Raw genomic sequence first — 25,590 nt, 5'->3', positions numbered from 1 at the left:
TTAATGTGTTAAAGGGTAATAAAGGAAAGACTTAAGTTAGTAAACCCAAACACTTAAATATTATAAAACTTTTCAAGAAGATAAAACCCATTCAAATATCATTGGACATTACCTTCAGCCTTCAGAGTCTCAAAGGGCAAGTTTTAACACTTCTTTTGTGTAACTGTAAAAAGAAATACTTAGAATTAGAAGTCTGCCAAAGAAACAATTTAGATTTCCATAAAATCTCTATGAGTAGTTTTGAGAATTAGATAGCTGAGTTTGTGTACGTCAACTAATATCTATAGTGTTTCTTAAAAGAGCTAACATGTTCATTTGTGTATGTGCAGAACAAGTACTCAGTAAAATGTGACAAAAATATATAATGTAAACCACTGTATGTATAGGACTCATATGGAGGACAGGTTATTTATATAGTATTATTAAAAGATTTCTTAATTTACACAAATAAAGGCTTTTACATTTATATTTTTACAATTTTAAAAAAACTAATACCAAATAGTCTTTATCCCATTTATTTGTTTATTCTTAAGTATCAGAGATTTTGCAAAGGTCTACTATGCCCAATATACTGGTAAACACTGGTGAGTTAGGAAGTATACATGTAAGAAAGACACAGGTCTAACCTCAAAACAGTGAGTGAGGTCGAAGAGATATGCATAAAAAAAGATAATCCAAAAAGAATTAAAAGTACATGAGTGGAAAGAAATAGGGAACAGAGAGTAACATGTTCAAAATAGCTGGAACTGGTCTACAATACCTAATACATGGACATGAGGAAGTGACTTTAAGTTTTCAGGTCCTAGCAAGCAAAGCTAAGAGTAGGGTCCTACTCAGATCTGGAGGGAGGGATGTCAAACAAATGGAGATGATAGAATCAAAGTTGGGACTTGGAGCAGTTAAATAGGCAGGATGCTGAGGTGCCTTTGAAGCCAATTCTGTGAATTTGAACATGAAAATATTTAACTAGAAGCAACTCCCCTATTAAAAATTGAGCTTGATATTGTATATCCTTGGAACATGATCCAAATTTGCTGTGAAATCTCAATGATGACCTTAAGGTCATATTTACTAATAACCTCCACAGAGATTCAGTTATTTAAAGTCTCAAAAGCAGTTTTACTCATGGAAATGCATATAAAAGCATAACCCAATCCTGTAAAACAGAACATCTACAGTGAAAGACCTACTAAAACGAAAAGAAGTCTCAGAACTTTAATTGATTGGATCTTTAATATGCATAAACAATATTTTAAAAAGGGCAAACAATAGTCAAGCAACAAACCACACCAGGAAGCCAAAAGAAGTCAGAGTTTGGGATTTACTGATAAACAGGATCCAGGAAAGGAAGGTGACAGCCCTATTATATTCAGGCCACATGAGTAATATCACACCTATTCTGCAACACCAAACTTTCCAAGAGGCACTAAAAATTAGAATTTCTTAGGAGAACTGAGATAAGAACCATTATTCATGAATAAACAGAGGATAACTAGAAATGGAAAAGAAAAAAAAAGTTCAGATTGTAGGGATGAGGTAGGAAAGGACACCTGGGAGAAAATTAATTTGGCTACTACATGATATGTTATAAAATTAATTTTTATTTATTTATTGTCTGTCTCCCTCACTAGAATGAAAGTGTCATAAGATCAGAACTATCTTTTTCACTATATTACCCCATTTTCATGAATGGTGTCTGCCAGAGAGAGTAGATCAATGAATATTTATTGAATAAAAGAATGAACAGGCTAACCAGCCTATGAAACAGGCACTAAGTCTACATCTATTTACAGATGAAGAAATTTATGCTTGAAGAAGTGAAATGTTATTAATTAAATTAAACTTTGCCCTTTGCAACCCCAAACCACTATAACCCATTGTTTATAGTCTTCCACTCAATATTCATTCTAGCAGGGAAACAAACAATAAGCAAATAAACTGTTAGACCTATAATGTTATCTAATCAGTACTTTGAGGGCAAACAAAACAAGGTAACAGCACCGAGAGTTACATGGGCTGATATTTTAGATGGGTTTGAATAGGAAAGCTTCTCAGAGGAGATGGTAATAAGAAAAGGCCTCAGTGAAGTGAGGAAGGCAGTCAAAAAATATCTGGTAGACCATATGAGTTCTTATAAGGATTATATATGATACATATCAGCTTTCTCATGAAATGGCTAGCACACAGCAAACAGTATTCTCAAAGATCATTATTTTATGTTGCTATTATTTTTATAAATGGTAAATTCCCCCAGTAGACTACAAATTTGTCATTCATTTTTACTTCCCTACCGCTCCTTAAATAGTGTCTAGCAAGAATTCAGTAAACATTTATAGAACTGAAAATAGAAATACACATTACCAGTTCATTAATTAGAAAAAGTAAACAGACTATATGAATATGAAAAAGTTACCATATTTAATATGCTGGAGTCAATTTAATTCTGTTAAATCAATGTTGCTTAATAATTAATCATTTATGGATTAAAAAGAAAGAAAAAAGGGAAAATATATATAAAATAGCTACATGCAGTAAATCATAGATTAAAGAAAGTAATAAGGAAGAATCAGAAAAAATGTTTTCAATATTAGTACGCTGTCTTGACCATTTACATGCTCTGCCTGCCTGCATCAGATTAATACATTTTCTAGTGCAAGGAGTCTACTACACAGGTGTCTGATTCATTTATGTGTTCCTATTATGAGCACAGGGCCTGAAATATAGCAAACAGTCAATAAATCTTTGTTGAACTGAATTGAACTAAAATGATGTTTAGTAATTCTGATGCTTTGAAGTCAGTTCAAATTTTAAAAAATACAACAAAATAGGAGATCACAACAGAAAAAAATATCAAGTGTTAGGTTTTGGCCCTGTAGAAAAGGAGTAGCGAACGAAGTTAGTTTTTAACAAAGACTGAATTATATATAACAGTGTGATACTGGCAGTAGAGGAGACAAGTAAGTAGAACAGGCCATAGGAACTCAGTATGGGGTAAATGTTACAGGTAGCATTTCCAGTGTTGAGATAATTGACTAATTTATGTGAGAAAAAACAATTTTTGTTTCCTACCTCTTACCAGACATCAAAATGTAAATCGGATTAATATATTTGAATATAAGTAAAATAATCAAAGAGCTTTAAGAACAAATATGTATATAATTTTCTGAACTCCAAGGTGAGGCCTTTTGAGGCCCAAGGCAGTAGTATAGACCTAAGCAAAAGATTTATGAATCTCACTACTTAAAATAAAACATTTTTACAAATCCAAAAATATCTTCAACAAAATTAAGAATCCAACAACAAATAAAAATAAATATTTTTAATGTGTATGATATGCATAGGGTTAATAACCTTTACCTGTAAATAAATGAAACAAATCTCATTTTTTCAAATGAGCATGCAATTGGTAATAGAAGAAACACAAACTAAGATATATATGAAATAATATTAATTTGTAATAACAATGAAAGAAATGTAAACTAAAATAACCTAAATATTCCATAGTAGTGAGCTGGTTAAATTAAATGTGATATAATGATAAGCTTTCATTAAATATGACAAGTGAAAATTTATAGTATGTCATTCAGCTTAAAAAGCCAGTTAAAAAATGATAATAATAAGATACCAATTTTAATAATTTGTACATAATATATAAATAAACATATATATATAGAGAGAGAGATTATGTACAATGTTTGGTCATATGTATATATGTAGTTCTGTATGTATGTGTGTGTGTATATATTAGAAAAAATGTGTATGTATTAGTAAAAGCATGTAAGGACTAATAGGCAAAATTATTCCTGTTACTTATCTCAGACACTATGATTTTGGCAGATATTTTTCTTCTTAAAATTTCTTTTCAGTTTCTACAATAAACACAAATTACTTTTGTTTTTTAATCCTCACCCAAGGATACATTTTTATTGATTTCACAGAGAGAGAAACATCAATCGGTTGGTCCCTGTGTGTGCCCTGACCAGGAATTGAACTCGCAACCTAGGTATGCGCCCCGACCAGGAATTGAATCCGCAACCTTTTGGTGCACAGGAGAACACGCTAACTAACCGAGCCACCCAGCCAGGGCACAAATGACCTTTTATAAACAAAAAAGCACTGACACAAGACACTTGCTCTATGTTTCTCTCTCACACACACATACGCACACACAAATTAGATGATATATTATTAGATTTCTTGAATGTGAAGAAAGCCATTTGAAAATGTCTATCTGTCCCTATTTCTGGGAAAGGTCACCTTTGTTAACTGCATAGATTCAATTTTTAAAAAAGAAGAAGGAAGGAAGGAAAGAAGATGGAGTGAGGAAGAAGGAGAACAACAAAAAAAGAAAAAGAGCCATGGCTGGTGTGGCTCAGCTGGTTGGAGCATCGTCCAGTACACCCAAAGGTGGTGGGTTCGATTCCCGGCAGGATATATATCCAGGTTGCAGATCGATCCCTGGACAGGGTATATGTGGAAGCGGCTGATCGATGTTTCTCTCTCACATTGATGTTCCTCTCCCTCTCTCTCTCTCTCTCTCTCTCCCCCTTTCCCTCTCTTCCTCTTTCTAAATATCAATTTTTTTAAAAAAGAATACAGAAACAAATAAGATTTGTAAAAAAAAATCAACTACCTATAATAATATCAGATTCCTAAAAGCTAAATTTTAATTGATCACATCTTCAATTAAACTTTCAAAAAAAAGGCACAGCCTAGAATATATAAAACTTAAGAAGTTTGAGGTTATATTTATATAGTAAGCATACTATTATAAGAGAAACCAGATAAAACAAGCATCAACTTAACAGGATCACTATAAAGAGACAAATTATGCCATGAGAAAGAATAGATGAAGCTACATCAAATCAGTTTTGAAAGTAGGAGGAGCCTAATTTCAAATAAGTAAAAATTCAAAGTAAGCAAATGACACCTAGGACAAAATAAATTGAAATTCCTAAAGGCTGTTTCTTCTCTATCAGTAATTAGATAAAACAAAGTCTTCTTTATTAAATAAAAATTAAAATACTAAGTTTGGTTGTATCTCATCAAAATTGGCAAATAAAATTTATAATCCTTAAAAAACATCAGAAAGAACCTGTACACACATGGTGAAGAGGACAAGATGCATTCCCTCTAAGTCTGGAAAAGACTAATTTAGTTCTAGTGGAGGTATTCATTCTGGCTTTGGGTATTATTACAGTTTTTAAAACACCAGAATAACCTAACAAGTTCTATGGCAGACACCCTCCAAGAATCTGTAAAAGTGACCTGGCTATCCCCCATACTAAAGCCATCTAAATCAAATCAAATTCCATTGCGCACAGCTCTAGGGCAACAACAAAAGACCATTCACTTGACTCAATTATACGTGCTGTTAGGTATTTCAGTTTCCCTTCCAAACAGAGGGAAAAAGTTCAGAAAGATTATGTACTAAATACTGCATTTTAACCCGAAAATACAATCAATTTCTTTTTTTCTCACTTGTCTCTTTAAAAGTAACCCAAGCCCATCCCTTTATTACGTGCAGCTTTACTCTGTTTATTTTTACTTCCCAAATGCAGAATGCCTTAAATAAATTCTTAAAAACCAACACACCAACAAATAAATAAATTAAAACTCAATGACTATACAAAGTACACAGTCCAGCCTGCTTAATTTTTAACAGGTAAACAGAATGCACTTCTAAATTATTTACTTAATCTTCCTCAACTAAAGCTTTAACGTTTTTGAGCTTGGAATGAGTACTCTTTCTAAGGATCCACAAGACAATTACTCTTAAATATTCTATTAAGACATTTTAATAAAAGCAATTAAAAAACACCAAAGTGAATGTGAATTTAAACCAGGTGCATAAGTACTTAAGAAATGCAAAACATTTTTAAAATTTCAGAGGTCAGTGAAATTCCCTTCATGCCAATGCTCCCTTGCCCTCTTTCAGATATTTTATTCCACAATACCTTTGGACGGAATGAGTAGAAATTCTCTGTACTAAATTATATTAATGAGGTTGATATAATAATGGTTTTGGAGGAAGCATTTATAGAACGCTCTTAATTCTTAAGCATATCATAAGAAATATACAATTATGAAACAATGGAAAATGTTAATAATTCTGAAACTAGAAGGACAAAAAGAAAGAATGAACAGTAACCAAATACCAGCTCAGCTAATATATTCAAGAATGATTGTGCTTGATGCAAGTAAACATCGATTACCTGGAGTGCTGGGTAATTAAATTTTTTGGCTAGCTACTGGTGAATAAAGTTTTTGTTTTGATTCTTTTAAATAAAAACCTAAGATATACTAGGTTTGTTATGCCTTGGTAAATGGCTTATAACTTTATCTTCATTAAAGATGAAAATTTTATACTATCTTAGAGGCTGGCTCTTAAACTTTCGGGGGGTCATTGGTCCCACTGAGAAGATAACAAAAAACAAGGATCTCCTTCTCTAGAAAAGTATACATGTTCACAAAATTTTGTGTAATATTTCCAGAAGCCAGGGACCCCCATAAAGACCACTTATTTAATTTTACAGAATTCTAAATATGTATACATAGGAGATTATACTGACGACACAGTGATCTCAGGACATAACAAGGATTTTAAAGTTGTTTTATTAAGACAACCCTAATAATGAACCATTTTCTCATGATTTGTCCCCTTTTTTCTAAAAGGGGACTATGAAAACAATTGTGCTTAATTCAGTCTTGGTGAAAGGTTAAATGTGCTCTCGTTTTAGGACAATTGCACTATCAGTGCTTTGAGCTTTAAAACAAAATAGTACTGTTTTCAAATCAGTCCACATTCTAGAAGTGGCAACAATTTTCTTATATTTTTATAACTCTCAGAGGAGGCAATGTCCGAGAAAGCTACTTAACTTTCCTCTTTAATTCTAAAGATTATAAGATAATAGCAACTACATAAGCATTTCCTATATTCAGGTTGTGTGCTAAGTGCTTTTATGTATACTTACTTATTTAAACCTCACAAAAATTCTAGGAGGTAGGTACCTTGATATCAGATTATCCCCATTTTACTGATGTGTAAACTGAGGCACAGAGATTAAGTGATTTGTCAAAGATCACCTCTCTGCTGAGTGACAAAACCAGGATTCACGCCCAGTCTGGCTGCAGAATCTGCACTCCTACAAACCACACTACAGTTCTAGTTCCAACTGGTCATGAGCTGATGGGTTTTCTAGTGTGGTTTTATATTTAACACAAGTCCACCTCTTTACTGCCATGTAAGAAACAGTCATACAGTTTTGATCAGACATACCCATTTGGGGAGTTGTTCATAGGCTGCTGACAAAACTGGCAGCACCTTTGTGAAGCAGACAATTATATACTATTATAAACTCCCCAGAGTTGAATGCCAAGATTGAAAAATAAGACACCACGATCTCAGTAAATGTGGAACCCTACAATAAAAGCTGACCCGTCATTTCCTTTCTGGAAATAGTTCCGATGAGTTATAAAATTGAATGATTATATATTCGACGGGCCAACCAAGACAAGACAAATGGAGCATGTTATCATAACAGTACCCAAAGGTGAGAATGTCTGCTATTCCTAATTTGTCTAAAGAGAGGAACGAACCAGATTATTTAATTTTTACTTTGTAGTCTTAAATAGAGTCTATGAATTAAAATGTTAAAATAAAATGCACATTTAGCAAGGGCAGGCAAGTTGCTTCCGTGGCCAAAGCTGCAACAACATAAAAATTTTCTTGGCACATTCTTCTCACTGACAGATTGAGTGTTCCCAGGGATAACAACCAATTTGTATCTCAGAGTTTGCTTTTAGTGTACCAACCTTTATATTTTGAGTGATCTCACAAAGAACAAAGGATGAAAATAAAACAAAAAAAGAAGACAAAAAGAAAAGATTTCCATCCTTACAGTTTGTACAGAAAAGTTTTAAGTTATACATTTATTCCATTTTCTTTTTATTTAATTACTTCCTACATACAAATGCAATCAAGCAAGTACCAGTGAGACACAAACAATAAGAGCAAAATAAGGCAGAATGTTGAGAGCCCTGAAACATGGTTAAAGATCAGATACCCAATAAAAAAGTACAGTGTAAGAGCAATAGCAATGCAGATGCAAGGATACGTATCAAGAAGCCCTGGCCAGGCTGCTCAATTGGTTAGAGCTTCGTCCCAATAGCCAAGGTTGCTAGTTCGATACCTGGTCAGGGCACATTCAAGAATCCACCAATGAATACATAAATAAGTAGAACAACAAATCAATCTCCCTCTCCATCTCTCTCTCTCTCTCTAAGAAATAAATAAATAAAATTTTAAAGCATACATAAAAAGAAAGAACTTTGGTAACTGACGGAACTTTTCTTCATTAGACCCAGGAACTTTTACAGAGTAATTGATTCCTACGCTGCCAAGTCAGCTGAGAATGAAAACTTGGTTAAAATAGAAAGTACGCCTGGAATAAAATACCATCCTCAGCTCCTTCTGTCTCTAAATCATCCCACATACCATAGTAAAACAAATATGTGGAAATCAACCTTATTCTTTATAATGATTCTAATCACAATATTGAATCCTACGTACCTGGTTTTCAAAGTCCTCCATAATCTGGTTCCATTATGTAACCTCTCTTCCACATGCAGAAACTGTAGCCTCCAATCCAATTTTATATGATTTTAAACTAATAGACATTGACTCAGCAAACATTTAGTAAAGCCTACAATGTGTCAAGGGGTGTTCACATACCTAAAATCTACATGGTCTTGGAGCTAAAGAACCAAGCACTAACCTCCAGTTTCTCCAAAACACTCAGTATATCAATGCTTTCTCCCTCTTACTCATCTCATTCCTATCCAGACACTATTCATGGCATTCTCTTGGATTCAGCAAAAACTAATTCAGATACAATCAATTCAATCACTCGCATTTTAGCTCAGACACCTACATTTATCTTTAGAAAATACTGACCATTTGGACACTTTAGAAAAAATACAGAAGGCTTAACCTTATGCCCTGTTCCCAATACTCTCATACAGGCACAAAACATCCTGGATCCTAAATTAACACAACACAAACACTTACACACAAACTCTTTTACTAGACTGCAGACACAGTGGTCTTCTTTATACAGGGATGGGCAAAAGGAGGTTTACAGTTTTGAGTATGCAAAATAGTTTACTCTTTTATTACTATTTATTAATTATTGTATTAGTTTCCATAGAACAACTGTAAACCTATTTTTGCCCCAGCCTGTATTCCTTTATCAGACCACACTTGTTTGGGGCTTTTGAGTTTGTATGCCTGGCACATAGTAAGCACTCAAATACCTGAAGAATGAATAATTAAATAAATGAAATAATTATGAAGTTAATATTTAAGCCATAAATATTTATCAAGCACCTACAATGAACATGGTGATATTTTTTACTAGAATCCCTGGCCGAAATCCCTGCCCCTAACATAAGTATATTTGGGAGCACACTCCAAGATAAATTTGATGAGACTTATTTTTAAAAAAGTGCTAAACAAAAAAGATTGTCACAGAACAAGATCTAAAAGGTCTTGATACTTAAGACTAACAACATTGTTTTTCTCAGCCACAGTTCCCCTTATATTTCCCCATTAAACTTACTGATATGTCGTCATCAACTTTTAAGATTTCACGAACAGTTGGGTGGAACTGAATGAAGGCAATAACAGTGTCACATATCACATTTTGGATCTTTATTGCCAAAATTGATGTTTTAGTCCCCATGAAACATGGAAGATTCAGGGTAAGACTAAACTGTAACTGTAGGAACATGTACAAATTCACTCCCTCCATGACAGATGTACTCACAATGTACCTATGCCCACACATCACAATAATTCTAATGTTTCTAAAAGTAAAACATATAAATAATTTATTTAAACCAGGGATTAGTAAATTTTCTGTTAAAAGGCCAAATGATAACTACTTTAGGCTTTGTAGGTCATACAGTTTTTGTCTCAACCATTCAACTCTACCACACCATGAAAGCAACCATAAGCAATAAACATATAAACAAAAAAGCAAGCTTATATTTCAACAAAAATTTATTTACAAAAACAGAAAGTGAGATCATCAGGGAAATGCAAATCAAAACCTCCATGTGATCTCTCTTCATACCTGTTAAAATAACCACTATTTTTAAAAAGACAAGAAGAAACAAGTGTTGGCAAGAATATGGAGAAAAGGGAACCTTTGTGCACTGTTGGTGGGAACGTAAATTGGTGTAGCCACTATGGAAAACAGTATGGAGGTTCCTCAAAAAATCAAGGAACAGTATGAGCCAGAAACTCCACTTCTGGGTATTTATCCAAAGGAATTGAAAACACTAACTCAAAAAGATATCTGCTTCTTTTTTTTTCTTGTTTGCTTATTTGTTGCTTTCAGTTTTATAGTCCACATATGAGTGAAATCTTGACTTTTTCTGTCTGACTTATTTCATTTAGCATGATATTCTCAAGATCCATTCATGTTGTCACGAATGGCAGTATTTCATCTTTTCTTATGGCTGAGTAGTATTCCATGAAACCTACATAATTTTATTAACCAATGTCACCCCGATAAACTTAGTTTATAAAAAGATATCTGCACCTCCATATCCACTGTAGCATTATCTACAATAGCCAAGACATTAAAACAACCTAAGTGTCCATCGATGAATGAATGGGTAAAGTAGTGCGCATACACACAACAGAACCTCATTCGGCCATAAAAAAGGAGAAAATCCTGCCATTTGCAACAGCATAGATGGACCTTGAGGGTATTATGCTAAATGAAATAAGTCAGTCAAAGAAAGACAAATAGCATATAATCTCATTTCTATCTAATGGAATCTTAGGAAATCTAAACAACAAACTGAACTCATATATAAAGAAGACAGACTGGTGGGGGGGTGGATGGATGAAGGTGGTCTAAATGTACAAACTTCCACTTATAAAATAAATAAATCTTGGGGATGAAATGTACATCATGGTGACGACAGTTATTAATGCTGTATTGTATATTTCAAAATTGCTAAAAGAATGTATCTTAAAAGTTCTCATTACAAGAAAAAAATTATAACCGTGTGGTGCTAGTTGTTAACTAGAGTTATTATGATGATCACTCCACAATATATACATGAATTGAATCATTATGTTGTATACTTGAAACTATATAATGTTACATGTCAATTATATGTTTTAAAAAAAAGAGAGAGAGTGGGAAAAATTTATTGACCCATTAATGAAGTCTAGAGAAATTCTATATGGGGAGACTTAGCAACAAAATCTGATTAGAAGGGGTGTTAGGAAGGACTTATATTAGAAGCTTCCTTTGTGTGATATGCATGTTTTTACATAAATTGTATAAGTATTAAGGGACTGATGAAGATTAGAGAAGACCGAAACCCCTCAGATCACCCTCGCTGCTGCCATCCAATACTACAATCAATTTTGGGATATTTTGGGCATTACATTTGGCCTTAGGTAGATGTATCTTCTTTCCATTAATATTCAATCTATCACATTATATGTAACCCTATTTTAAAATTATTTTTTAAAAAGCCAAAAAAATACTTAGTTGAAGTTTAAAAAATAAATTCCCTTTCCTCATGCTACTTCTGCAATTCTATTTTAAACAACTATTAATTTTGTCAGACATGATTTGTTTGTAATAAACTTATCTTGTTCATTGCTCATGATTCCTTTGTCTTCACAATGTTTACTGATTTCTCTTCCAGTGTTTTATTGAAAATGTCAGGCCATTACAAGTTACATTTCATTACATCTATTATAAGAATTGTTTCTTCCTCAAACTCTTTTAGGTCTTCTAAATTTCCAATTAGAATATACCTTCATATATCCAAAGTACTAAATACTCCTTACCAGATTCTAGTTGATAACTATTTTCACATATTTTAAACTAATTTTATGCTTCTCAAAATTGTATTCCAACACCAAAATAGCTAAACAATTAAATTAAAACTTGGTTGGTGAAGATTCTAAATGATAGTACATTCATCCACATTGTTGCGAGACGTGTTATTTATTAATTAGTAACACTATCATTTTCTATTCTCCATCTTACGGTTATAATAAATTCTACTGCCAATCAGCTTTCATTAAGCAATCAGCCCTTCTATCTGTGATAACCAATAAATTGTACTCTACTTTTCTGACATCCAATTCTGCTCTATCTGTTCTGGCTACATAAATCTCTAGAGCCTATGGTGATGTCAAAGCGTTTTTTTAGCTTCAGCTAGCTTTTTGCAGAAACACTAAAACTGTAACGTTTAAATGTAAAGTTTACCATTAAGTTACATCAGCATGTCATACAACCACAAATTTTAAAATAAAGTGAGAAAAATATAAGGTTTTAGATGCTATTCTAAAAGCTGCTTCAGCTGGATTCTGTACTCAGTAAATGAAAAGATTTGAGAATCTTAGTAAAAGTAAACCTTGAGAAGGTTGAAATAGCCATTCTAAATAATGGGAACATTTAGGTAATTGTCTGTACAAAACAAGGATCAGGCTTTTTGAGGTCATAAAATGTTTGACCTTCCCGGGTAAGATGAATGCCGAAAGCTTACTATGAAATTACACAATCGGGGTGAGCTTGTTGAATCGATCTTTTAAAAAATATGGTTGTCAAAAGCTCCATAAAGTAACTGATTCATTAAAGAAATAATTGGAAAGATTCTTTCTCTTTCCTGCTATGAAGAAGAATCAAAACGGTGCAATATTTACAAAAGAGGCTGAAGTGTTCATGGCTCACTTGTGAGACTTGAATACCTTTTTTACCTGTTTTCTCGCTATGTATTGAGAATGTTGAAGAAAAGCAGTTCCCAAAGAACACAAGGTTGCTGATCCTGAGTTCCTGTTAACATCACATGATAGAATAGGAGCTTTCACATACAATCAAGCTGACAGTCACTTACTCTGTACTCAGAGGGACCAATTTTCCCCTGTAGTCATGAGAACAGCACAAATCACAAAGTGCCAAAAATTGAGTGTAAATGCAAACCTCTCAACTTCACTCAGGTATCAGCAAAAAGCACCAGTTTAGGTTCCTGTGAAAAAAAGGGCCAAGGAGTTGCAGGGGAGGGAAGACTGGAATTAGAAGGAATTAGAATAATTTATTTGTTTCTGCTACAGTTCATCTGCCTCATTGAAAAGAATTAAACCAACCTTGCCAAAGATTTGTCTTGTTGAGGTACAGGCTGTCTTATCAATGCATTCTCACCCACGCCTCATCCTCTCCCTCTCTCTCCTCTTCTCCTAAACTACCTTTTTCTTCATAATAGTCTCTCTTTCCACCTAAACTCTTTAACCTCTCTCTTTCTTTCCCTCTCCCTCCTTCACACTACACACACACACACACACACACACACACACACACACACACACACACACAGAGGGATGGCAGCCCAGAAGTATGTCAGCTACTGCAGAATTAGGGCAATATAATCCAAATCAAGTGCTAAATACATTAATATTCTTATTGCGCATCTTCTATAAGGGGATTACCATGCTGTAAACAAACTTTATAAAGATTCACATAAAGATCCTAATGGACCTACTAGAAGTGAAGACAAGTTATTATGAAATGCTAATAATTGCAATGAATGTCAGATTTTATCTCTCTTTCACTTCAAATACTCAGATATTTAGGATAATTTTGATAGTTAAACACTGAGCCATGTTAGGATGAAATATGGAAAAGAAAATCTCAGTGTCAGAAAAGAAGAGAGAAATTAAATCAGAGCCAAGGGCGGGGCTGAAGACTTGTTGGACCCTCGAGCATCAATACACATGAATATCTAGATATTTGGGATGGTGTAGGGAGTACTAGCACCAACGTGTGGACAACAGACAATACCTAAGCCAGTAAGATGGGTGGAGCTGCGATTGAGACAAGCTTCTTAATGGATGCCCTGCCCATAAGAGTAAGAGAGAAAAGTTCTACAGGCTAGCATGGAGAAGCAGTATGAAAACCTGAACTATTCTTAGGGCTCAGAGTGGTAAAAAGTCACACACAAAAAAATATAAAACCCAGATATGTTCCATGGGCCCCTTAGAAATCAGCATTTTCCCTATATTTTTGAAATAGAAAATCCAAGTTTAAAAATTAACACAAAAACAATCACTTTATGGGCAAGGACTGGGTCATAGGACAGAAAGAAATGCTAAATCACTTCAGAAGAACCCACAAAACTCTCACAGAAAACTACCTCCTTCAACTGAAAATGAGCTTACCATAGTATTAAAACTTGCCATTCTTTTGTTTATTCATTCAGCAACTACATATTAAGTGCCTGTTTAGGCGGGTTCTGTTTTAGACCGGGAAGACACAGTAGTGAATAAAGTGCAGTTCCTGCCTTCAGCAAGCTTATGTTCTGGTGAGGAAGACAATGAACACATATGTACATAAAATATAATGTCCAGTACTAATAATGTCACAGGGAAATAGCAGGATAAGGAAAGAGAGTGATGATATGGAGAAGCGGATAATTTAGACAGAATGCTGACAGAAAGTTTTTTTCAGAAGGTGAAATTCCAGCAGAACAATAAACAAAGTGAAAGAGTGAATCATGAGGCATAAGATGCTTCAACAGTATCTTCAGAAGATACTTTCATTTTTACTAAAAAATTAGTAAAAGAACAGACAATTTAAACAATGTAATTAATAATTTTCAACTAACCTATGTATAGAAACTTTCTTCTCAAGGATTGCATGTCCTTTCCAAACCAATGTGTAGAATTTATAAAATTCAACATTATTGATCCATTAAAAGAAGTCTTAACAAACACCAAAGGATTTATATCATACAAACCATGTTATCTGACCACAAGGCAATAAAATCAGAAATTAGGATGAAAAGACAGATTAAAAATCCCTATATATTTGGAAACTAAAAAACACATTTATAAATAATCCATGAACCAAAGGAAAAAATCATAATGGAAATATTAAATATTTAAAACTGAAAAATAAAGACACTACATATCAAAACCTGTGGGATGCAGCTAAAGTGGCACTTAGTGGAAAATTTATGGCCTTAAATGCATACATTAGATGTTAAAAAGTTGTAAAATTAATTAGTTGAGGATCTAACTTAGCAAGTTAAAAATAAAAGCATAATAAATCCAAAGAGGGAGAAGGAAATTAATAAGATTAGAAGAAAAATTAGTGGCATAGAATGAATATACAATAGAGAGTGAAAACTGGTTCTTTAAAAAGACAAAACTGACAATAGTGTGGTAAAGTAAGACAGAAAAAGTCAAGAACCATATGATTTCACTCATGTGTGGGATATAAAACTGAAAACAACAAATTAACAAACAAGAAAAAACAAAAACTCATTGACACAGACAATAGCCTCTGGTGGTTATCAGAGGCAAGAGGGGTGGGGGGTAGTAAAGGTAAAGGGGGTCAAATATATGGTGATGAAAGAAGATTTGATTTTGGGTGGTAAACACAACGCAACATACAGATCATGTATCATAAAATTGTATACTTGAAACATATAATTTTGTTAACCAATGGCACCCCAATAAATTTAATTTTAAAAAAAGAAAAAACAGAACTTAGATGCAACATTCCAAGAGCAAACCAAGTAAAACAATGTGTGTGTGCATATGTATATACATACACATACAGATAATAATTATAGAGAATTTATCACAGGAATGTAAGAATCATTCAACACTTAGAAAATACATTGTGAGACATGCCATATTTAGAGATTAAATTAGAAAGACTATTGTTCTCTCAATATGAGCAAAACAAAACGGAACAAAAAAAACAAACACTATTAACATGGATAAAAGACAAACTAAGAGACTAGGAGAAGATATTTGCAATATACATAATCAGCAAAGCATTCCTATCTACAATATATAACAAGCTACAACAAATCAATAAGAAAAAACATAAACCTTATAATTTTAAAAACTGCTGAAAATACAAACTAAAACATCAGAGAAAATAAAACCTGGTTGGCCAATAAGAATATAAAGAGAAACTCAACTTTACCTAAAAGAAATAAAACTAAAGTATTTTACTGCTCTCTTTTTATCAAAGAAAGAATGAAGGGAGGAAGGGAGGGAGGAAGGAAGGGAGAAAGAAAAAGAGAAAACTGAAGGAAGGAAGACAACAGGAAGGAATGGAGGGAGGAGGGAGAAAGAAAGGCGGGAGGGAGAAAGGATGGGAGAGCATAACGGAAAGAGTGAAGGTGCCCAGCTGGGCGTGGCTCAGCGGTTGAGTGTCGAACTAGGATCCTAGGTGATCGGGGTTCGATTCCCAGTCAGGGCACATGCCCGGGTTGTGGGCTCGATCCCCAGACCAATGACTCTCTCATCATTGATGTTTCTGTCTCTCTCTCCCTCTCCTTTCCTATCTCTGAAATCAATAAAGATATATTTTAAAAATTTTTAAAAAAAAAGAAAGAAAGAAAGAAAGAGTGAAGGTGAGGGGAGTGAAGGAAAAGGCAAGGGAAGAAACCCAAATGTGCATCAATAAGAAATGGATAAATCGTGGCCCAGCCCCACAATGAAATACTACACAGCACTATATACAGTGGCTAAAATGCCTTGGGTTTGCAGATACCAACATAGATAACTATGAAGAAACACAATGTCAAGTGAAACTAAAATATGTTGCAGAATGATACAAAATTTCTCAGTTCACAAGTGCATTCAATGTCTCATTATTACTTTTTTTAGAGCTCTTAGTGTCTTAGTAATGTTTTTACAGTAAACTTAGCCTAAAAAGTACTGAACAGATCCATTTATGGAGTAGTTTAGTTCTCAACAACTCAACTTTTTATGTCCTAGAAACTTAGTGGTTATATAAAAATTAATAAACATAAATTGAAAGGAAATATTATTTTAATTCCATTCATATATATAACGATTCTGAAATTACTTATTATTGGGACGTGTGTGCCTAATAAGCACTGCACAACTTCTCAAACTGAAAATTAGATTGGATACTAACACTCAAAAACCACATACTGTTATTGATAGTCTCTCAGTATCTGCTTTCTATGACAGAAACTGCCAATAATCCAGCTTCTCAAAGATATGACACCATCAAGAAGAATGTACTAAAATTAAATGTTGAGACTGTGAACTATCACCAGCCAATGGTCGACCTGGCATCTGACAAATGTTGACTATTGCCACATTCCTCTTGAAAACTTAAAACATCCTGAAGCATACCTATGTGCTCACTGTGGCACTCCAGGAGCACTTTGGGACCTAGATAAGATATGATTTACGTAATTTTTTTAAATAGACAAAACTACACCAAGTGTTCATGGGCACACGAACACAAACACATGTAACATAAAATATAAAAATACTAAAAGTATGCATTGAAAGCATATACATTAACCTCAGGAGAGTGGTTATCATTGGGGGAAAAAGATAGAGAAATGTAAACAGAAGGATAATGTAAAGATTAATTTCTATAAGAATTTTCTCAAGCAAATATGGTAAATGCTAACATTCTTAAAATGACGGATGGATATTTGGTATTTATATTAATTATGTGCTTTATGATATTTTTGAGATAGTTCATAAAAGAAAATAAGAAATGACAAGGATTGTAAGTTTTCAAAAGCTTTGTACAGGCTGCTACTTTTAGCCTATGATTCTAAATCAAAGGACATCTGGTTACTGTTAGACTTGCTTTTCCACAGTTTCCATTTAGAATCATTAAACCATCCACTGGGAGTAGCCTAACATTTAAAGGAAAAAAAAAATTAAGTGCAAAGACCTCTATTTCCTTAGCTCCACCCTGTCACAAATGTTTGCTTTTATTTAGTAATTTTGGAAAAACTCTCAGCAGAAATGCGATATAAGCATTTTTTTATCTTATGCCTTTGAAATATAATTACTTGCTCATTTTACTTATTGAAAATAATGTCACAGCATAACATTTATTCATTTAATGCTATCACAAACCCCACAAATATTTGGCCCACTGCAAGAGATAGGCCTATTTCCCGCCTTAGTCTTTTTTTAAAAATAAATTTTATTAAAGTATAGTTGACATACAATATTATATTAGTTTCAGGTGTACAACATAGTGATTTGACATTTAGATACCTTATGATGTAAACACTATGGTAAGTCTAGTAACCATCTGCCATCTGCCACCATAGAAAGTTATTACAATATCACTGACTGCATTACCTGCACTGTACCTTGCATACCATGGCTTAATTATTTTATAACTGAAGATTTGTGCCTCTTATTCCCCTGCACCTTTTCACCCATCCATCCACCCCACTCCCCTCTGACAACCATCAGCTTTTTCTGTCTCGATGAGTCTGTTTCTGTTTTGTTGGTTTTATTTCTTTCAATTTCACATATAAGTGAAATCATGTGGTATTTGTCTTTCTCTGTCTGGCTTATTCACTTAGCATAATACGCTCTAGTCCATCCATGTTGTCACTAATGTTGAGATTTCAATTTTTTATTGCTGAGTAATATCCCATTGTCTTCTTTATCCGCTCATCCACTCATGGACACTTAAGTTACTTCCATATCTTGGCTACTGTAAATAATGCTGCAATGAACACATAGCAAGGCAACTATATTTTCAAGTTAGTGTTTTCATTTTCTTCTGGTAAAGAAGATATGCAGGTGGCGAGCAGACATATGAAAAGATGCTCAACATCACTAACTACTGAGGAAATGCAAATCAAAATCACAATGAGATATCACTTCACACCTTTCAGAATGGCTACTATAAAAAAGTCAACAAATAACAAGTGTTGGCGAGAATGTAAAGAAAACCCTATGTTGGTGAGACTGTAAACTGATGAAGCCACTGTGAAAAACTATATGGATGTTCCTCAAAAAATTAAAAATAGAACTACCATAGGATCTAAACCTTAACCTTAATTTATTTTTTAGGATACTAGCAAATTCAGAAGTACAACTTCAGTGAATCATGCTCCTTCCCACTGACCCAAATTAGTTGAAACATATATTCACACAAAAACCCACACATGAGTGTTTATAATAGATTTATTTATAACTGCAAAACATTGGAAGCAACCAAGGTGTCTATTGTTCAATAGGTGAAAGAATAAACAAACTGTGGTACATCCATACAGTGGAGTTTTATCATCACTAAAAAGAAATGAGCTATGGCACCGGCTGGTGTAGCTCTATTGGCTGGAGCATCATCCTTTATACTGAAGGGTGGTGGGTGGGATTCTCTGTGTTTTGGTTTTGGGTTCAGTCCCTGGTTGGGGTGCCTGCAGGAGGCAGCCAATGATGTTTCTCTCTCACATCGACGTCTCTCTCTCTCTCTCTCTAAAAATCAATTTAACGATAAAAAAGAAAAGAAATGAGATGTCAACCCACAAAAAATATGGAGGAATCTTAAATGCACATTACCAAGTGAAAGAAGCCAGACAGAAAGTCTATATACTGTACAATTCCAACTATATGACATCTTGGAAAAGGTAAAACTATAAAAATAGTAAAAAGGTTGCCAGAGGTTTGCAGGCAGGGGAGAGAGGAGGAATGCAGGTAGAGAGATAAAAAGGTACAGCAAACAGAATTTTCAAGTCAGTGAAACTATTCTATATGATACAGTAACAGTGGAAACGTGACATTATGCATTTGTCAAAACCCATAATGCTATACAACACAGAACCAATGTAAACTATGCATCTTCATTAATAATAATCAATAATGGTTCAATAATTGCAACAAATATACCATGGCAATGCATGAGTTAGTTAATAATTGGGAAAACTGAAATGAGGAAATATCTCCCAAGGTGACTACTTTGCAAAAAATGATACTCATTTGGATGCATAAAAATCCATTTCATCACAGCCAGTTGAAAGTGTTTTATAATATGGAGTTGATTCTTGTTATATATTAAATAAGTATAAATCAAATTTTGTAAATAAATTATACCTTTAAAATATTTTGCAAACCATAATTCTTATATGTAGCAAACCATCATTACTTAATTTATCTCTTTTGCAAATCCTACATTTTCATAAATTAGGTTTTTAAAAATGGAGATCACTTGAGTTATTATGTGGGCAGATTCTAATCTTTGGGACAAATGTCTCAACTTTTACTCAAAATATTTCGAATAATGTGTCTTAAAGGCCAAAATACTGCTATTATTCAGAAAAAAAAGTTTCAAAATGGAATGAATTACTGAAATAATCATACTAGGGTCTAAATTGAATATTTGTTTTGAACTGAAAGTCCAGCCACTTTCAAAATGTCTCTCCTCAGATTTAACTTTATGAGAACAGCATTCTCCGTGCAAATGTGTAAAATATTCTAACATATTTAATTTAACAAAGATACAAACATTCCACCGTTAGATACACCTGTATCGTGATGGTGACTGACTTTTTTGAGTATGGAGGAGAGTAGACTGTTTGAATCGTAAAAATAGAACTTCTTGATGACAGAACAACAAAGACAATGGCATTATCCCTTTTAGAGACCTCAGTTTACACAGCAGAACACATGCAAATATGTTTATTTTAACAGGGATTCATGTCTGGACAGTGACTCCAAGTACATTCATTATATTAAAACTTTTAGACAAATTTTCACAATAGAGGATATCACTGTAAAGAACAGCTTTGTTACCTATAAATTTTATTTAGCAATATTTTTAATGCTGTGTAAGTGTAGCATTTTTAAAAAGAACTTTAAATTTTATTTTTCAATTACAGTTTACACTCATTATTTTGTATTAGTTTCAGGTGCACAGCATAGTGGTTAGATAATCATATACCTTACAAAGTGTTCCCCCCGATATTTCCAGTACCCACCTGGCACCACACATAGTTACTACAATATTATTGACTATCTTCCCTATGCTGTGCTTTACATCCTGGTAACTATTCTGTAACTACCAATTTGTACTTCTTAATCCCTTCACCTTTTTCACTCAACCCCTCAACTTCCCTCCCCTCTGGCAACCACCACTCCACTCTCTGTGTCTATGAGTCTGTTTTAACTTTGTTGGTTTATTTTGTTCTTTAAGGTGTAGTGTTTTTTTACAGAAAAACTTTCTGTGTGTGTGTGTACACATATATGCTATATATACAAAACACTGAAAAATATATATACTGTCCCCATCTTTATAGTAAAGTTGGTAGAAAATGACAGTAATTTTTCAGTAGGTAAGGTTGCTTTTGTCTTTGCTGCTAAACTTCATAGGTTTAGCCCTAATTTCAATGAGAAATCAGGATGATTATATCTAAAATTCAAACATCAAGTTCTATGTGCCCATGTGAGTCATTATCCAGGAAAAGAACAGTTAAAGAGTGCCTTAAAAAATGCTCTAGCCCAGCCTGCATGACTCAGCTGTTGAGCATCGATCTATAATCCAGGAGATCGAGGTTCAATTCCCGGTCCGGGCACATGCCCAGGTTGTGGGCTTGATCCCTAGTTGGGGTTGTGCAGGAGGCAGCTGATCAATGACTCTCTCATCATTGATGTTTCTATTTCTCCCTCTCTGAAATCAATAAAGATATATATTTTTAAAAAATACTCTAAATTAAAAATTGCATTCCAAATATGAGGGGAAAAACAAATAGCACACAATATAAAAAGTTGACTTTTGTCACAATATAAAAATTGCCCACTAATGTAGAGTACAAACTATAGAAATAATTAAGGGATGAAAAATTTGAAGTCCATGACTGCATCGTGCCCTTTACTCCACCTAACAGCCTGCAAATTTTTCAATTAACTAAGTTCTAGAACCAATAGGATATCCAATCATACAAAGTTATACTGTAGCAATAATGTTCTGCTTAATTCTAGTATTAAAAGACACTTTCACTTAATAGAAGGAAAGTCCTTCATTTGTAATAAAACTATCTAATGTAAAATCAATCCACCCAAAATGAATATTTCAATAAATGTTTTAAAAGACCTACTATATGAGCATAAATGGAAGAGAATATGCATGGATGCGCATGTGCACATCCATGTACATATAGAAAGAATATATATTATACATAGAATACATGTTTATTTAAAGACGAAGATGAATAAATGTGAAAAGGCAAAACAGGCTTACATGTAAGGCAGAAGAGAATATAATGATTATAATATAATATATCTAGATTTTATCTTTTCTTTATCACCCTCAAAAAAGACAAATGTTTTCAAAAGAAAAAGGAAAGAAAATATTTCTTTGTTGAACTGCTTTTAAGATTTCTTTCTCAAAATTAAAGACTATGGCTGCCATCAACTAGTGGGTCATTATTTATCTAAATCTGTCCAGACCTGATTGTCATTATGTCTCCAAAGTTATTATCATTTGCAAAGATCTGAAACCTTTGTCACTGAAACCACTTTCATGAGATATTTAAGGGTTTTTTTAAAAAATACCGAGACTGAACTGACTCTGTTGATTGATTGACTGGTATTGGTATGACTTTTGGTAACCCACAAGTGTAGCATAACCATGCTCACACACATATCAATTTTAAAATATAATTTGTCTTTCTTGTATAAGCCATAAAACACTAACGGCAAAGTATTACATAAGACTTGGGGTAATTCGTGTGGCTGAAGACACTTGGCTTTCAGCCTTTTATTTCAAAATACATTTGAGAAAGTGCAACTAATCCTAGTGCAGAGTTGTGTTACTTAGGAATGTCTTGCCCTGCACCTCTTACAGGAAAAAGCAAGTACTTCATTTCCAATCGGGTTATCTGCTTCTTGCACATACAATTTTAAAATCCTTTTCTGTCATCTGGACTGCTCTGCATTGAAATCCCCTGAATTTTTGTTTCGCCCATTTCTGTTGAGGCATTTTATTTCTTCTCTAATTATTTCTAACTTCTCTCTTCATTTTCTTATTTGCTCAGTTTTTCCTTTTACTGCTTCACTGCCACCTCTTCAGAGCTTTCTGTCCAACCAGAAATTTTTTTTTGCTATTTTATATTACCGCATTGACTCTTTCTGTTGCTTTTGAATGCCTAGACCTTAGTAGGAAGAGACTGCATTTTGTTCCATAAATGTTCCTCAAACATCTTCCACCTGTATTCAGTGTAAATCCAGACTCTATTTCACATTCCTTCAAATTCCCTTTCCGCTCTCAGTCCATTAATTTTGTAATATAACTTTTATAAGAAACAAATGTTTCTAGGCACATGGAGACTAAAAGAATAAATAAGCTACACAGATATCCTCTAATTTTTCATGAGTCTAATGTTAACATTGAGACCATTGTGATTTCCATTAAATCGGTAACTTGTTTTTATTCTAAGTACAGTATGAATTTGCTGCTTGAAAAACTAAAACACATTTAGGGCATGTACTAAACGCCATAGGGCACTCCATATTACATAACTCAGTTGATTATTCCCCAAGCAATTCTCAGCCTTTATTTTGTTTAAAATGCATTCATTTCTTTTGGTGCCTTATCATTCTCTTTTTATTTCAAATACAACCCCTGAGTAAGATCATTAACGATTCATCAACAAACTATTTATGTTCAAAATTAATCCATCCCAAATTGTTTCTTCTGTCAAGGAGAAAAATGGATTTAAACTGCTATCTAAATAGATAGAGCAAACAAAAGCACTGGGGAGAATTAGATTTTCCTTTCTTTGTGGCAGTACTTACAAAATGTTTAGGTAGGATGGGTGAACTTACATAAGTGAGTAAACTGCTGAAGTCCAAACTAACTCTAATTTGACCTCAGCTCAAAAGCCACGCAGTATGGAGGGGAGAAAAGTTAACACTGCACTAAAATTGTCAAGCAACTTCTAAACTAGATCAATTGACTTCATAACATTCTCAGAACGAAATGTTCTCTAAGAGTAGATCTGATATGAAGAGCCAAAAATTGGAAAACATTCGCTACCAATTTACTGCAGTCACCTATAAACTATTACAAGAACATTATGTATCAGGGTTCAAGCCAGCAAACTATTAAAGCGGACTGCCGTGGTGTCTTTTCATTATACTTTAATGCTACCGAAGCATTAATAGGTCCTGGGAGAACTGTAGTTATGTTGAAACAGTCTTATCATGTAATCAATTTTTCAAATATTCTAAGTCTTTTAAGGTGAGCTGTGTTTCTTTTCTGCTTCTTGTTGGTCAATGTTATTCCACCTTCACAAATGCTATCACTATTTTTTGTTTGTCTGGCCCAAGTCTGCTTTCATCTTGGAAATATATCAATCTAAACAGTGCTAATTGCCATAGTTAATGAGTGCCAAGACATCTAGGACCCTTGGCCCCATTGCTACTTTATGTGTTTCTGCTCATGTAGAGATCAAAGAACAAATGATGGAAAGAATTATCTTCAAAAACTAAGAAGATACCACGTATATACCTTTTTGACTTTGTTTTAAACTTTGATTGAGAGCATAAATAATCCTGCTAAAATTACTTTCCTTTATAGTCCCTGGTTAATTTAAACTTGCTAAAAATTTTCTAACTTAATTTTTTTTCATATTTAAAGGATAGTAATAGTCTGGCAGAACATGATTTACCCAGTGATCTAATGCTTTTAACTGACTATTTACTGTTTTCCATTGTAGAATAAATTCCAAGCAACTGAGGCATCTTTCATTATATTGTACTAATGAAAAATATTAGAAAATATAAACTTCCTACAAAGTAAGAAGTCTCAGTAATGTTCATGTATACAAACCAGCAATGATTCAATTTGTAATTGAAACTGTAAGGCAAAAAAAAACTTTAGGCATAAACAGGCTTAAATTTTTAAAAAGTCATTGAAATATAAATCTCTATATACTGGATATTTCTTGCTAGCACAAACTAACCACAATTTAGTAGCATTATCTGAAAGTAAATATTTATATATTTGTGTGATTGTTTAATATGTTTCTGTGTGGGAGTGTGTATGAGTTTGTGTGTATATAAATATATCTATTTCAATTAGTCTGTAAGACCCATGAACCATGCTTCATTTAATCACCACAGTATCTCCAAATTCCAGCACAATGCCTATAACATATTTACTCAATATGTATTTGTTGAAGAAAATATAAGAAGGGGATAACACAAACACAACAGTACACAATGTACGATTTTAAAATCCTTAATAAAAGAAATCCTGGGAAAGTATTAGTGACAATATACTTCTTCAAGAGGTAGTTCAATTTACATCTCTGTGACAGCTCATTGTTTTCTTTTTCTTGGCCTACTGCAATGAAGATTGCTATCTTAAACTATTAATTTATACCATAAGCTTTTCTTAAAGATATTTATTGGCAAGTCAGTCCAAAATAACTTTATCAACCCTATCACACGGTAATGAAACAGTATGTTCCTTCATTTGTGCACAAACCATACTTTATTTTTACTTCATACTGCTTATCTTAATTAGCAGATCTAGAATATCCTGTTATGTTCCCCGTATAACTCTCTTATGTAATTAGTCACATTCCAATCAAACTTACATTAAAAAAACAAGCAATGATTTCTACCTACAATAGCGTATAGGGCACCTGAGACTCATCACACAGCCTGTAAGCAAACAAAGCTTCAGCTAAACTTCTCCCCACTCCTTCTGTGTTATGTCCCTCATAGAAGAACTACAA

General features: G+C 33.5%; 1 protein-coding gene across 10 annotated transcripts in view; it reads right to left on the bottom strand.

Annotated features, from left to right (window-relative positions):
- Window positions 1-25,590, bottom strand: part of ZBTB20 (zinc finger and BTB domain containing 20) — a 726,721-nt gene that overhangs the window by 587,291 nt on the left and 113,840 nt on the right. For all 10 annotated transcript variants that reach the window (XM_081138873.1, XM_081138863.1, XM_081138860.1 and 7 more), the window contains one exon: window positions 113-163. The gene's annotated coding sequence lies outside the window, so the exon portion shown is untranslated. The remainder of the gene's footprint in view (window positions 1-112; window positions 164-25,590) is intronic.

Source organism: Miniopterus schreibersii (genome assembly GCF_964146895.1).
Source record: "Miniopterus schreibersii genome assembly, chromosome: 5".
NCBI lineage: Eukaryota > Metazoa > Chordata > Mammalia > Chiroptera > Miniopteridae > Miniopterus > Miniopterus schreibersii.
Note: the sequence above shows the minus strand (reverse complement) of the source record. Positions and strands in the feature narration are given on the sequence as shown.